General features: G+C 36.7%; 1 protein-coding gene and 1 pseudogene across 7 annotated transcripts in view; one reads left to right on the forward strand and one right to left on the reverse strand.

Annotated features, from left to right (window-relative positions):
* Window positions 1-12,087, reverse strand: part of ATP2B1 (ATPase plasma membrane Ca2+ transporting 1) — a 133,644-nt gene that overhangs the window by 99,866 nt on the left and 21,691 nt on the right. The gene's annotated exons all lie outside the window — the stretch shown is intronic.
* LOC101345909 (40S ribosomal protein S13 pseudogene) lies at window positions 741-1,851 on the forward strand (annotated as a pseudogene).

Genomic DNA, 12,087 nt, shown 5'->3' on the forward strand with positions numbered 1-12,087 from the left:
TATTGTCCACTATGAATAAAAAAAAAAAAAAAAAAAATCAAGTCTCTCTCTCATTCTCTCAAAAAACAAACCAAGAAAAGGAAAAACCATTGCTACTCTGAAAAGTATTTCACAATTTTGAAGATTAACAACTACTTCATTATGGCCAATGGTGCCAGCCAAGTAACACAAGGACCAGTGATAGATGCTTCCTTTATCATTGCCAAATGATACTGAATACAGACCCGGCAGGATATTAAACACCTGGTATTTTACGTGGATTCAGGATCCAGCTTTTGAAATATTCCTATACAGAGCCCAGTTGTTCTGAGTGATTTATCCACAGGACTTTAATTTCAATTGTGTGCTCTGAAGTGGGAGGCAGTGATTATACCCTCCCCAAATCTTTCTAGCACACTAATGAACACCTTAAGGAACAGTTTCCAATACAGATTAATTTGTCCTTCAAATATTCTCCTCCTAACTTACTAAAGGCAATATCTGACTCACTATAATTTAAATGAAAGAACACAGACCAGGCTTGGAAAACTTATGCTTTACTTATTTTAAGACTGAAAATGCCACAGAACAAATGTACTCTCTCTGCAATGCCTCTACTATCTTCAAACAAAAACTGTATTGGAAGTAATACTACTTGTTTCTTTGAAAATACATGAACTGGTCCCTTCAACTCTTTTCTCACTTGCTTATTCCTCCTACTACAAAACCTTACCAGTGTTTATTTTTTCTTCTTTATAGTACCAGAAAATTGAGTGTGGCTATTCAGAATTTTACCACAACAGAATAACAAATTAAATTATTTGCTCATCCTGTGTTCATTGTTTTTAACCAGCAACTTAAATGAAGACATAAAAGACACAAATTTCAAGTACCACAAGTAGGGGAGATCTCATAAGCCAAAAGAAGGACTACAGGTTCAAAAAGTGGGACAAAATAAGGAACAAGATGAAATTTTACAAATACAAAACCCAGCATTTAGATTTCTTAAGGGAGGAAAAAGCCATGTATAAGAACAGAATAAAGAGTTTCAACAGAAGTTGAGGAGTTTTAGTTCACTAAAAAGTCAACTCAACCTAAGCCTACCTGCAGAACATTGTACTAAGTAAGTAGGAGAGGCAGCAGTGGATCGCCAAAGTTCCCTGAAAGTAATTAAGATTAAATACTATTTGCCTGAACAGGTGTTTGGTAACGAGAAAACTCTGTTCAGTCTTAGAAGCACATGACTCACGAATGGGAACGGGCTAGAGGCTGGGTATAAGACTTGAGAGCACCAAAAGACGGGCTCCCTTTTTAGAGTATCAACATTTAAGGCAACTTCAGGGTCAAGTCACTTCTACAGAAATCTAAATTCAGCTTCCACCTTTGCTCTTTATCCGCTGCCTGACTGCCACCATAATAGGTTACATGCATGCTCCTGTGAAGGGCCTGTCCCAGCAGGCTCTGCCCTATTGCCGCAGCGTCCCAACCTGGCTGAAGCTGATGTCTAACGACGTGAAAGAGCGGATCTACAAACTGCCCAAGAAGGGCCTGACTCCTTCACAAATTGTTGTGATCCTAAGAGATTCGCAATCCATTGCACAAGTACGTTTTGTGACAGGCAATAAAATCTTGAGAATTCTTAAGGCCAAAGGACTTGCTCCTGATCTTCCTGAGGATCTCTACCATTTAATTAAGAAAGCTGTTGCTGTTTGAAAGCATTTTGAGAGGAACAGAAAGGATAAAGATGCTAAATTCCGTCTGATTCTGACTGAGAGCCGAATTCACCAATTAGCTCAATATCGTAAGACAAAGAGAGTCTTCCACCACAACTGGAAATATGAAGCATCCACAGCCTCTGCCCTGGTTGCATAAGTTTGTCTATGTACTTGGGAAATAAAATCATTGTTTAACCACAAAAAAAAAAAGAGAAAGAAACCTAAATTTAGATGCTCTTACGGGAAAACACACACAAGAAAAACACCGTTCTTCTAGCAAACAAAAGCACAGGTAAATGCAACTCTTGGTTAACTAACTCATGAAACTGAACATTGAAATAATAATTTTTTAAAAAGGTACATTACAGACAACTCTCCCAGTTATAGTTAAGAGTCATTAGTATAAGCTTATCCTTAATGCTGCAAACTTCCTTTAAACAAAACTTTACTCCTACAAACCATGGATCAGGGAAAGTCAAACCATGGAAGAGGTATCACCAGCTACATTAACCCTTAACTTCCACTGAAAGAAGTTCAGTGGGAGTAAGGGAACTACACCACTGTTTATATTTTATCAACAAAGACATTTTAATTGAAATAAAAATCACACAGATTGGCAAAAGCTTCCATTCATTCCTCAAAATGGGTGCCTACTGTGTGCCAGGCACTATTCTAGGAACCAAGGACTCAGTGGTGAACGTGGCAGTGTTCCTGCCCTAATGAACATTGACTTTCTACTAATTATCCATTTTCCCCATGTAATCTACTTCCAAAAAGTGATAAATACTTGAAAGAGGGATACTGTTCAGGGAAAGGCACAATCTTAGTGAGGATGATGATTCAGAAAGAAGAGTATCTGAGTATCTCAGACATATGGGGATGACATTATCTGAGGTGACTTTAAGCACTCTCCAAAACAATGATAAGGAGGCAGCCTCAAGAAGATATAAAGGAAGAACATTCCCGGTGCAAAGAATAGGAAGGTCCTGAGGCAAGAATGAATTTGAAATGTTAAAGAGACTGAAAAAAGACCAATGTGGCTGCCTGGTGCCATGTACAAGGAGGAGACAAGTAGGCAATGAGCTGGAAAGTTTGACCAAAAAAAAAAAAAACCAAACCAAACCCACTTCTGTGAGCCAATTCCAACTCATAGTGACCCTACAGGGCAGAGTAGAACTGCCCTACACAGTTTCCAAGGAGCAGCTGGTGGATTTGAACTGCTGACCTTTTTGGTTAGTAGGTGAGCTCTTAACTACTATGCCACCAGGACTCCAGGAAAGTTGGGACAGGGGCCAGACATTGGGGGCACTGTAGGCCATGGCAAGGAATTTGATTATTATTTTAATTACAATGTAATATGGTCTGATTTATGCTTTAGGATTACTCTGGCTTCTGAGAAAAATGGACCATAAGGGAAAAGGGTGTAAGAGGGAATGAAACCATAACTACCTGTGTCCATTTTTCTTGTTTGATAAGGAAATGAAAATCGTATCACCTCCAACAACAGTGGAAGAGGTGTCAACCGCACAGCATCAAGCAAAACTACTGTTAACTGCAGCTCTCCACACAAAGTAAGAGTCTGTGTAAAAAGACTTTTAAACAGGCAATGTCAGTGAATAATTAAGATAAACAGGATGATTCGTGACCAAAAAGAAAGCTGACTAACATGTTGCCTTTTTTTCCCCAACTCCATACTTCAAATCATAGTGATTCAACAACAGAACGAAATCAATCTTTCCACAGAATACAGAAGACTTGAATGACCTGACTCTAATGAAGTTTAAAAAGGTCATTTTGAAAAAGTGGGCATTTGGCCTCCATTTCATGTTTGCTTTCTTCTTGTGGGTGGAGAAGGAATCTGTCAGTGAGTGACATTCAGAGATGCTCAATGACTAGTGAGCCTACTAAGCCTACTCCTTCTCATTTCTACAGATATTGAAGTTATTTACACTTCTAGGAATGGCCTCTGTGCTCAGTGAGTGCTATACCTGTAAAGCCTGTTTAATACTACTGCTGGGGACTCAGAACTAGTAAAGACGGTCATTCAAAGAGTAAGATTTCACCCACCTTCCCCAATACATTCAGACAATATGATATAGCTTTAAGACTAAGAGAATATCCTCTGACCATGAGCAATACAAAGACATTTTATGCCTGTTTTACTAATACAAAGCAGGAATTACCTTAAGAAGTAACCGAACCCATGCACTGCCAGAAAGGTCACTATCAGCCATGCAAAAGTCAAAATAACTTTGGTATAAATTCTTTAACATTTAAACAAATAACTATGGAGGGATATTCACAACTTATTCTCCAAGGACTTGTGATTCACATATTTATGTATACAGTAGGTACTAAACAATGTGATGGTCAGTGCGCTAGGCACTAATCCAAGTGCAGCATTTTGTGAACTCAGGTGTTTTACAGGTATCATATAGTTTTTTTTTGTTGTTGAAGCAGCTAACCGGTAACATCTAAATTTATATTTTTCATTTCATATTGTCACTTCCATACTTAGTGGCTTATACCTCAACCCATGCCTTGGTTTATACTCCTGAGTAGATCCAAAGATGCTTAAGGCAATAAAAACATTTCTTGTTTCAGGCTCTCAAAAAAGTAAACATTACACTAACTTTCATGCCAAGCTGGAAAAAAAATGGTATTTGAAGAAGGTGTTCTATGGCAGGGCTTGGTCGAAATCACCCACAGCCTGTTTTTGCAAAGCCTAAGGCTAAGAAAGGAGCCCTGGTGGCACAGTGGTTAAAGCACTTGGCTGCTAACCAAAAGGTTGGCAGTTCAAACCCACCAGCTGCTCCGTGGGAGAAAGATGTGGCAGTCTGTTTCCGTAAAGATTTACAGCCTTGGAAACCCTACAGGGCAGTTCTACTCTGTCCTATACAGTCACCAGCAGTCAGAATTGACTTGACAGCAGTGCGTTTTGTTTTTTGTTTTTAAGGCTAAAAATGACATTTTTTCTTTTTTACAATTTTTAAAGGGTTATTTGAAAAAAAGAAAAATATGCAATGAAGACTATATGACCCACAAAGCCCAAAATATTTAATATCTGGCCTTTTACAGAGCAAGTTTGTTCATTCCTGATCTAAGACAAGCAGTTCCAAATACTGGCTTTGTATTCAAAAATCATCTAAAGCACTTAAAAAAATTTCAGAGTCCTAGGCCCACTCCATACTGACAGAATCAGAATCTCCAGGATTAGACTCTTAATTTTAAAATGCTCCTCTGGAACTTGTGACTCAGGAGGATAAAAGCAGCAGCCTGAATCCCAATCTCTCCTCACATCCTCCACAAAAAGCATTAAATCAGAAGGAGTGCAAATAAAACAACATGTGACCCACGCCTCTAACATTACTATGAGACAAAATACCAAATTACATGTAAGAAGAGAAATAAGCACCAAAATCCAACACAGTTCCCACTGCCTCTGCAAGCCTGTGGTGCTTAGCACATTAGAGGTGAGGCTTAAGAGACCCTATGAAAAGAAAAGGGAGGATCAAAGGGCCCAGATGAAGTACAGAAAAAAATCACCCAGGAAAAGAAAGTCCAACATCAACTGCCAAAACAGTCAACCCTGGAATTTGCTAAGTTTACAACATCAGCTACACAGAGACTGAAAGGAACAGCAATGAAGTGGTAGGCTCAAACAGTGCTTCTGGGGGGAGAGGTGTCCTTGGAGATCCAACAGCAAAGGAAAAGAAGTGAAAATTAAGGACTCTGCAGAAACCAAAAAGAAAAAGATACACAACATCCTGCCTCTTCCTTTTACCACTGTCGTCATTCATTTTTAAAAATAGAATCTTAATAGAAGAAAGCACTCTTGAACTAAGAACCTTGTCCACAAAACATCTAGGAATAAGGGGAATCAAACCAACTTCATACAATACTAATGGAAGAAGACAACAGAAAATATAAATCATAACACTTCAGCTGATGAACATTCTCCCCACATAACAGCAACACCACCACCACACACACACAAACCACGAAACAGAAGAAAACTGTGGAGCAATACTTCATACTGAATTAAATAGCCTCAAACAAGTATCTGGAGATATCATAAACAAGAATAAAATGGCCTAAAATTAAAAATTCAAAACTAAAAACAGAAATGAAGTAAAATCCAGGAAGAAATGAAATGAGTACTGACCAGACTCAAGTAATTAGCAGAAAAAAATGACAAAATCATCTTAGAAATTAAGAAAAATTACAAAATACCCAAGGGAGAACAAATTTGAGTGAAAATCTTTAATAAGGTATATATGAAAGGCAGGAAAATAAAAGAATGAAAATGATAAATTCAGTAAAAACAGTCAGAAGAAAGTGGCTGAAATAGAAGACACGCAAGAGATCCAACATATGTATAACTGGAATCCTTTAAGAAGAAAAAAAAAGGAACAAAATATTTTAAACTGTAATTCAAGAAATCTTCCCAGAAATGAGACAATCTAAACTAGCATACTGAAAAGGTCCACTGTATACCTGGGGAAATATGATCTAGAACATCCACATCAAGATACATTCTAGTAAAACCAGTAGAGTTTAAAGATGAAGAAAAAATCCTCAAGCCTCACAGTAAAAAAAAAAAAAAAAAAAAAAAAAAAATCAAATTACTCAAAAAGTAAGAAAACTAGACTTCAGAAGCAGCATACAAAGAAAGCCAACAGTGGAACAGCATTTCCAAGAAACTTAAGAAAGTATGTGGGAGTCAAGCTTTCCTTCTAGTATTAGGATTACAGAAAGAAAAAGAGTTTTGAACGGATGAGAACTCAGGGAATACCGTATAAACCTTCCCTTCCTGAGGAATTCACTAAAGTATTAGCTTTATCCAACCAATACATAATTAGGGAAGCTTTTGCAAAAGGACTAATAGTAAGCATTTAATATGTTTAACTGTAAAGGTAAGACAAAGGTGGAAACTGGATAAAAAAATGGAAAGTAAATGTCCTGTATGCTGACAAAGAAAAAACAATGCATAAATATATGAACAAAAATGACGAAGACAGAAATAACTATGTATACAGAGAAAATTTTTAAAAAATAAGAGGCTGCACCCTTCTATTCAAATAATAAGGAGCCTCGGTGGTGCAGTGGTTAAGCACTCAGCTACGTATTGAAAGGTTAGCAGTTCAAACCCACCAGCCACTCTGCGGAAGAAGGATGTGGCAGTCTGCTTCTGTGAAGATTACAGCCTTGGAAATCCTATGGGGCAGTTCTACTGTGTCCTATAGGGTTGCTATAAGTCAGCAATCGGTTTGGTTTTGGATTCAAATAATATCTTAACAGCTTTTCAAAAACTGACCAGAGCAGAGATAGACTAGAAAAAGTTACCAAAGAAAAACCTCCACAAAAAATAATATCAGGCCCAGATGGTTTCACAGAAAAATTCTATCAAGTCTTTGGAGATTAGATAGTCCCAATGTTACATAAATTGTTTCAGAGTATAGGAAATAAAGAAAAACTTTCAAGTTTCTTAAGAAGCAAGTATAATACTTAAACCTAGTAAAAGTAGGACGGTAAAAGAAAAAAGTCCAGAAACAGACCAAATTACATATGGATATTAGTATATGATTATGGTGGTAACTCAAATCACTTGTGAGAGAGGGGAAGATGAGTTTTTTCATAAATTGTGTTGGGAAAACCGGATGGACATTTAGACAAGATAAAATTAAATCCATCCATTCCTTATACCATATAAAGTTAACTCCAAGTGGAGCAAAGAAATAAAACTCTACGAGAACTAGAGGGACCCAAACGTAAGGAAAGATTTTTTTACTATTCAGAGGCATTAAACAAGACTGATAAACTTGCCCACAAAATTAAATTTTTATATGGCAAAACACAACGTAAGCAAAATCAAAACATAAGAAATAAATTCGGAGAAAATATCACAGAAAAAATGGCTACTATCTAATATATTAGAGAAATTTTTTAAATTGAGGGGAAAAAAAATCAAATATCCTACAGAAAAATGAATCAAAGTCAGACAATTCACAAAAATATAAAGATCTCAACATAAAACTACATGATTGGGAAGGGTTTCCAATTTCAAGTGTGTCATCTGTATGTGTGTATTCATACATTTACATTAGCTAAACTGACAATAACAGCCACTACAGTGACCACATACATGTTAAGAGAAAATAACACGGTATTCATCCAAATAAAAATATGACTGTCTCTACCATGTATCAAAAAATAATTTATCCTTTTGGAGTTACTCATGTTTTCCATAAATGCAAAAGATGAGCTTTTTTTCAACTTATTAGGCAGTAAGGCCAAGAAAGACGACAAACTAATCACCTAGTCCCTTTCTCATTTAAATAATGTTGACAATATTGGTTTCTTATAAAGATATTACCACATAATACACCTTTTAAAAACGGTATAAAACTAATTTATTAGAACCTAACCTGAATATTTTAATTAGAAAAATTTTCTCCAATTTAAAGAGGTAATTAAGTTTATAAATGAGATTTGCTTTAAAAACACATTCCAAACATTCTTAGAAAAGTATAAATTTAGCTCATTCTTCCTCTTAACATGCATCGACTGATGAACTGATGTTGATAATTACAAAATTAGGGTACCTGGATAAAAGAAACACTAAGTTTTATCCCATATGCTCTATTGCTAAGATAGAAAAATACTAATATTTTAGAGATAAGCTCAACAAGGGAGTCAAATAAATATAACTCACCTAGCAATTTTAGTTAATAGGTTTTACAATAATACTTGCTTTTTCAATGTTTAAAATCAAACTAAATGTGTTTCACATATCTGCTTGGAAACTACTGAAAGATGTCCTAAAATTCATTAGACAGCCAAAATAAGAAGGCAAAACTCATATACAGAAGCTTAAGTCAGATGGTTATTTAAAAAAATAGTCCAAGAACACGTAGGAACACACTCCTCCAAGTAAGGAGAAAACCAGGATCATTGTGCTGACCAATCCAGAATGCCTACATAAGCACCCATAGGCATCCACCTTCTTACAAATTAGAGATCATGCTACATCAAGGTCCTTGGCAGGGATGTAGCCAAGCAGAAGATGAGGCCTTCAGCCAAGGTCAGACTTTTTATCTATTCACTGTACAAGGGGATGAACTTATAACACTTTCTTTCATACAACTGCAGAGGTGTCACCAATGTTATTCTCCATTACTGAGGATAACTGAGTGAACTGTAAATAAAGAAGCAGTTAAAACTTATCAGTTGTACAAATTCTTTACATTATAAAATATCTGGAGACCCACATGAATTTTTATACAACTATCACTAGCTGCAGAACAAGGGAGTGAGCTACAAGGATCAGGAGTCACAGTTCTAACTCTGAACTACGCACTTTAATGAAACCATTTTATTGTAAATCTTGCTCACTTAGCACCAACTTTTTATGATAAATGCAAAGAGCAATAATTTTTCATTTATTCAGGAGACTACCTACTTAAAAAAAAAAAAGCCACAGAGTTGATTCTGACTCGTGGCAACTGCGCGTGTGTCAAGAGTAGAACTGTGCTCCACAGGGTTTTCAAGGTTGATTGTTCAGGAAGTAGACTGCCAGGCCTTTCTTCTGAGGTACCTCTGCGTGGACTTGAACTTCCAAACTTTAGCAGCTGAGCACGTTAACTGTGTGCAGTACCTGGAACATAGGTGGCACTAAAATATTTTGTTGAACGAGTAACATTTCTGTCAAGATGGGGGTTCAGAGCTAGGTTTTCAACCTCACTGTATGATCTTAAGCAAGGTGCAAAGTCCCCAGGTCTCAGTTTTCTCATCTCTAAATGAGGGCTGGATCAGGTTCTCTAAGATCTTTTCCAACTCTAAAATTCTTTGTCTAACCTCGTACGCTGCTCCTCATTACCTCTCCCAGTCCAAATGCAAAAGCATCAGTGTTCTCATCCATGGGTTTAGAGCTATTCATATGTTTTGGTTCTTGTGTTCTCTATCAGAAAATAAACAAGACGAAGCCTCAAACTGAGCCACAATTTAGCTTCAGTATCAAGTTTACTTTAACGGTTCAGAATCTTGGTTCACTGTACTGACTTCAGTGTTTCCATCCTGAATCTAAAAACCTCCTGTACACTCTGATCCGCAATGATCAGATGCTCTTCAAACTTTGTTTCCAATACTGGCATCCTTTTAAAAACCTTTGTATGATCTGTCTAGATGTTAGCTTCCTGTTTTTCACCTCAGACAAATGATTCACTGACCATTTCAAGCCCTAGTCGGGTTGTCAGATAAAATACAGGACACCCAGTTAAATTTCAGATAAACAACAAATAATTTTTTAGTATAAGTGTGCCCCATGCACTATCTGGGACATACTTATACTAAAAAAGAAAAATGTTTATCTGAAATTCAAATTAACTGGATATTCTGTTTCTTATTTGCTAAATCTGGCAACTCTAGTCCTTGATAAATCAAAACTGATTTCCTTTAAATATTACCAGTATCCAATGAAATATAATTTTAAAAAATAGGCTAAACACTAAATATAATTTAATCTTTCTGTGCTGTAGGGTCGCTATGAGTAGGAATCGACTTGACAGCAATGGGTTTGGTTTTTTGATTTGCTACAGAAGGAAATTCGGACTTCAAGTAGCTGAGCTTCACCTCACTCTGCTCCCTTAGCCTACCACATGTATAACCACATCGTAAATGGATTTTAAAATAGCCCCGTCCATCTGGCCTGCCTTCTGGCCCCACACTAAACTCCCCCCCCAAAAAACCAAACCCATTGCCATCGAGTCAATTCTGACTCATAGAGACCCTACAGCACAGGGTAGAATGCACCATAGGGTTTCCAAGGCTGTAATCTTTATGGAAGCAGATTGCCTTGTCTTTCTCCCATGGAGCAGCTGATGAGTTTGAACTGCCGGCCTTTCGGTTAGCAGCTGAGCACTTAACCACTGCACCAGCAGGGCTCCTTAGCCCACACTAACAGGACTCTAATTATGCCTCTGAGAAGGAATTTAAAAACATCAAATCCCCAGTTTAAAGCCCTGAGGCTCCTTATTCCACATTCAGTCCACAGTCAACAAGGTTGCTTCCCTAATCCTCAGCTACTCTTTAATTTACTATACTAGTAGTTGTATTTGTCTATCTTACCTAACATATGCCAGTTAGGGAGCTTTTTTTTTTTGTACCCTGTCTCTACTTCCTATATGCACAGGAGACACTGTGTTTGTTATGTACACGGAAGTTCAGCAAGTGTTTTGTAAATATTGTCATTATACCCCATTGCCGTGGATGTAAATATACAAGTTATGATGGGCTGCATTACATTCATATTAATCTTACCCTAGAATTCACTTTTTGAAATAAATTCATGGTATCAATTGTTTTCCTGACTTTTCTATAGTTTACATATAAAATGTATAGAAATTCCAGTTAAGAACTTTCCGGATGCTTAGACTGTTTCTGGTAAGCATTTACAGAGCATCTACTATATTCTAAACTCTCTCCTAGATGCTGCTTACCTACACAGTATGACTATGCATATTGATATTTTAAAATAAATATGTATTGGAACATATACAACCTAAAAAATATTTACTTTTCCACCAAGAATTACCTTAACTCATCCTAATAATGCTGCCATTGCTTGAAACATTCAAGCGCTCCTTTTCTGAAATTTCCTTTAGAGACTAAGGTTTTTTTTTAAATATCCGCAATGGCAGCAAATCTTCACTTTTTTGCAGATTATTATCAAGAATGGAGCTCTGGTGGCGCAGTGGTTAATAGATATGGCTGCTAACCAAAAGGTCAGCAGTTCAAATCCACAAGCCTCCCCTTGGAAACCAAATAAGAGTACTTCTACTCTGTCCTATAGGGTCACTATGACTCGGAATTGACTCGATGGTTTGGTTTCCTGGTTTTATTATCAAGAATAATTTTGTAAAGAAGTTTCATTATAAAGGTGGACGGGCTTACAACTCTATGTTATAGGGATGTTAATAAAAAGTTATGTCACAAAAATTATTGTTTATCAGAGGCAAGTCTCTATGAAAGCCTGTATTTTGCAATGTAGAATCTCCTGAATCAATTCAGAGTATGTCAACATCTTAAGCCTAATTTCGATCCTGTGAGATGAACTCTACAGATATGTGCTTTTTCACATTAATTAATGTATGTTTTGTCATTTGTAGTCTTGACGTGAGTGCTTTCTTGGAGCTTGAGTATTATTTTTCTACTACAAACTTTAACTTTTTCCCCAGGTATCATCAGAAATACTACATTTTATCAATAATCACTATTTTCTTCTAAAATCTCTAGTAGTATATAATTCACCCCTCAAGAACAGGATAATGTCAAGTCCTCACTGTTTATCACTTTAAATATGTGGCACAATCTTCCCACAACCTATGCAGAACTA

The sequence above is a fragment of the Trichechus manatus genome, unplaced genomic scaffold (genome assembly GCF_000243295.1).
Source record: "Trichechus manatus latirostris isolate Lorelei unplaced genomic scaffold, TriManLat1.0 scaffold00119, whole genome shotgun sequence".
NCBI classification, from domain to species: domain Eukaryota; kingdom Metazoa; phylum Chordata; class Mammalia; order Sirenia; family Trichechidae; genus Trichechus; species Trichechus manatus.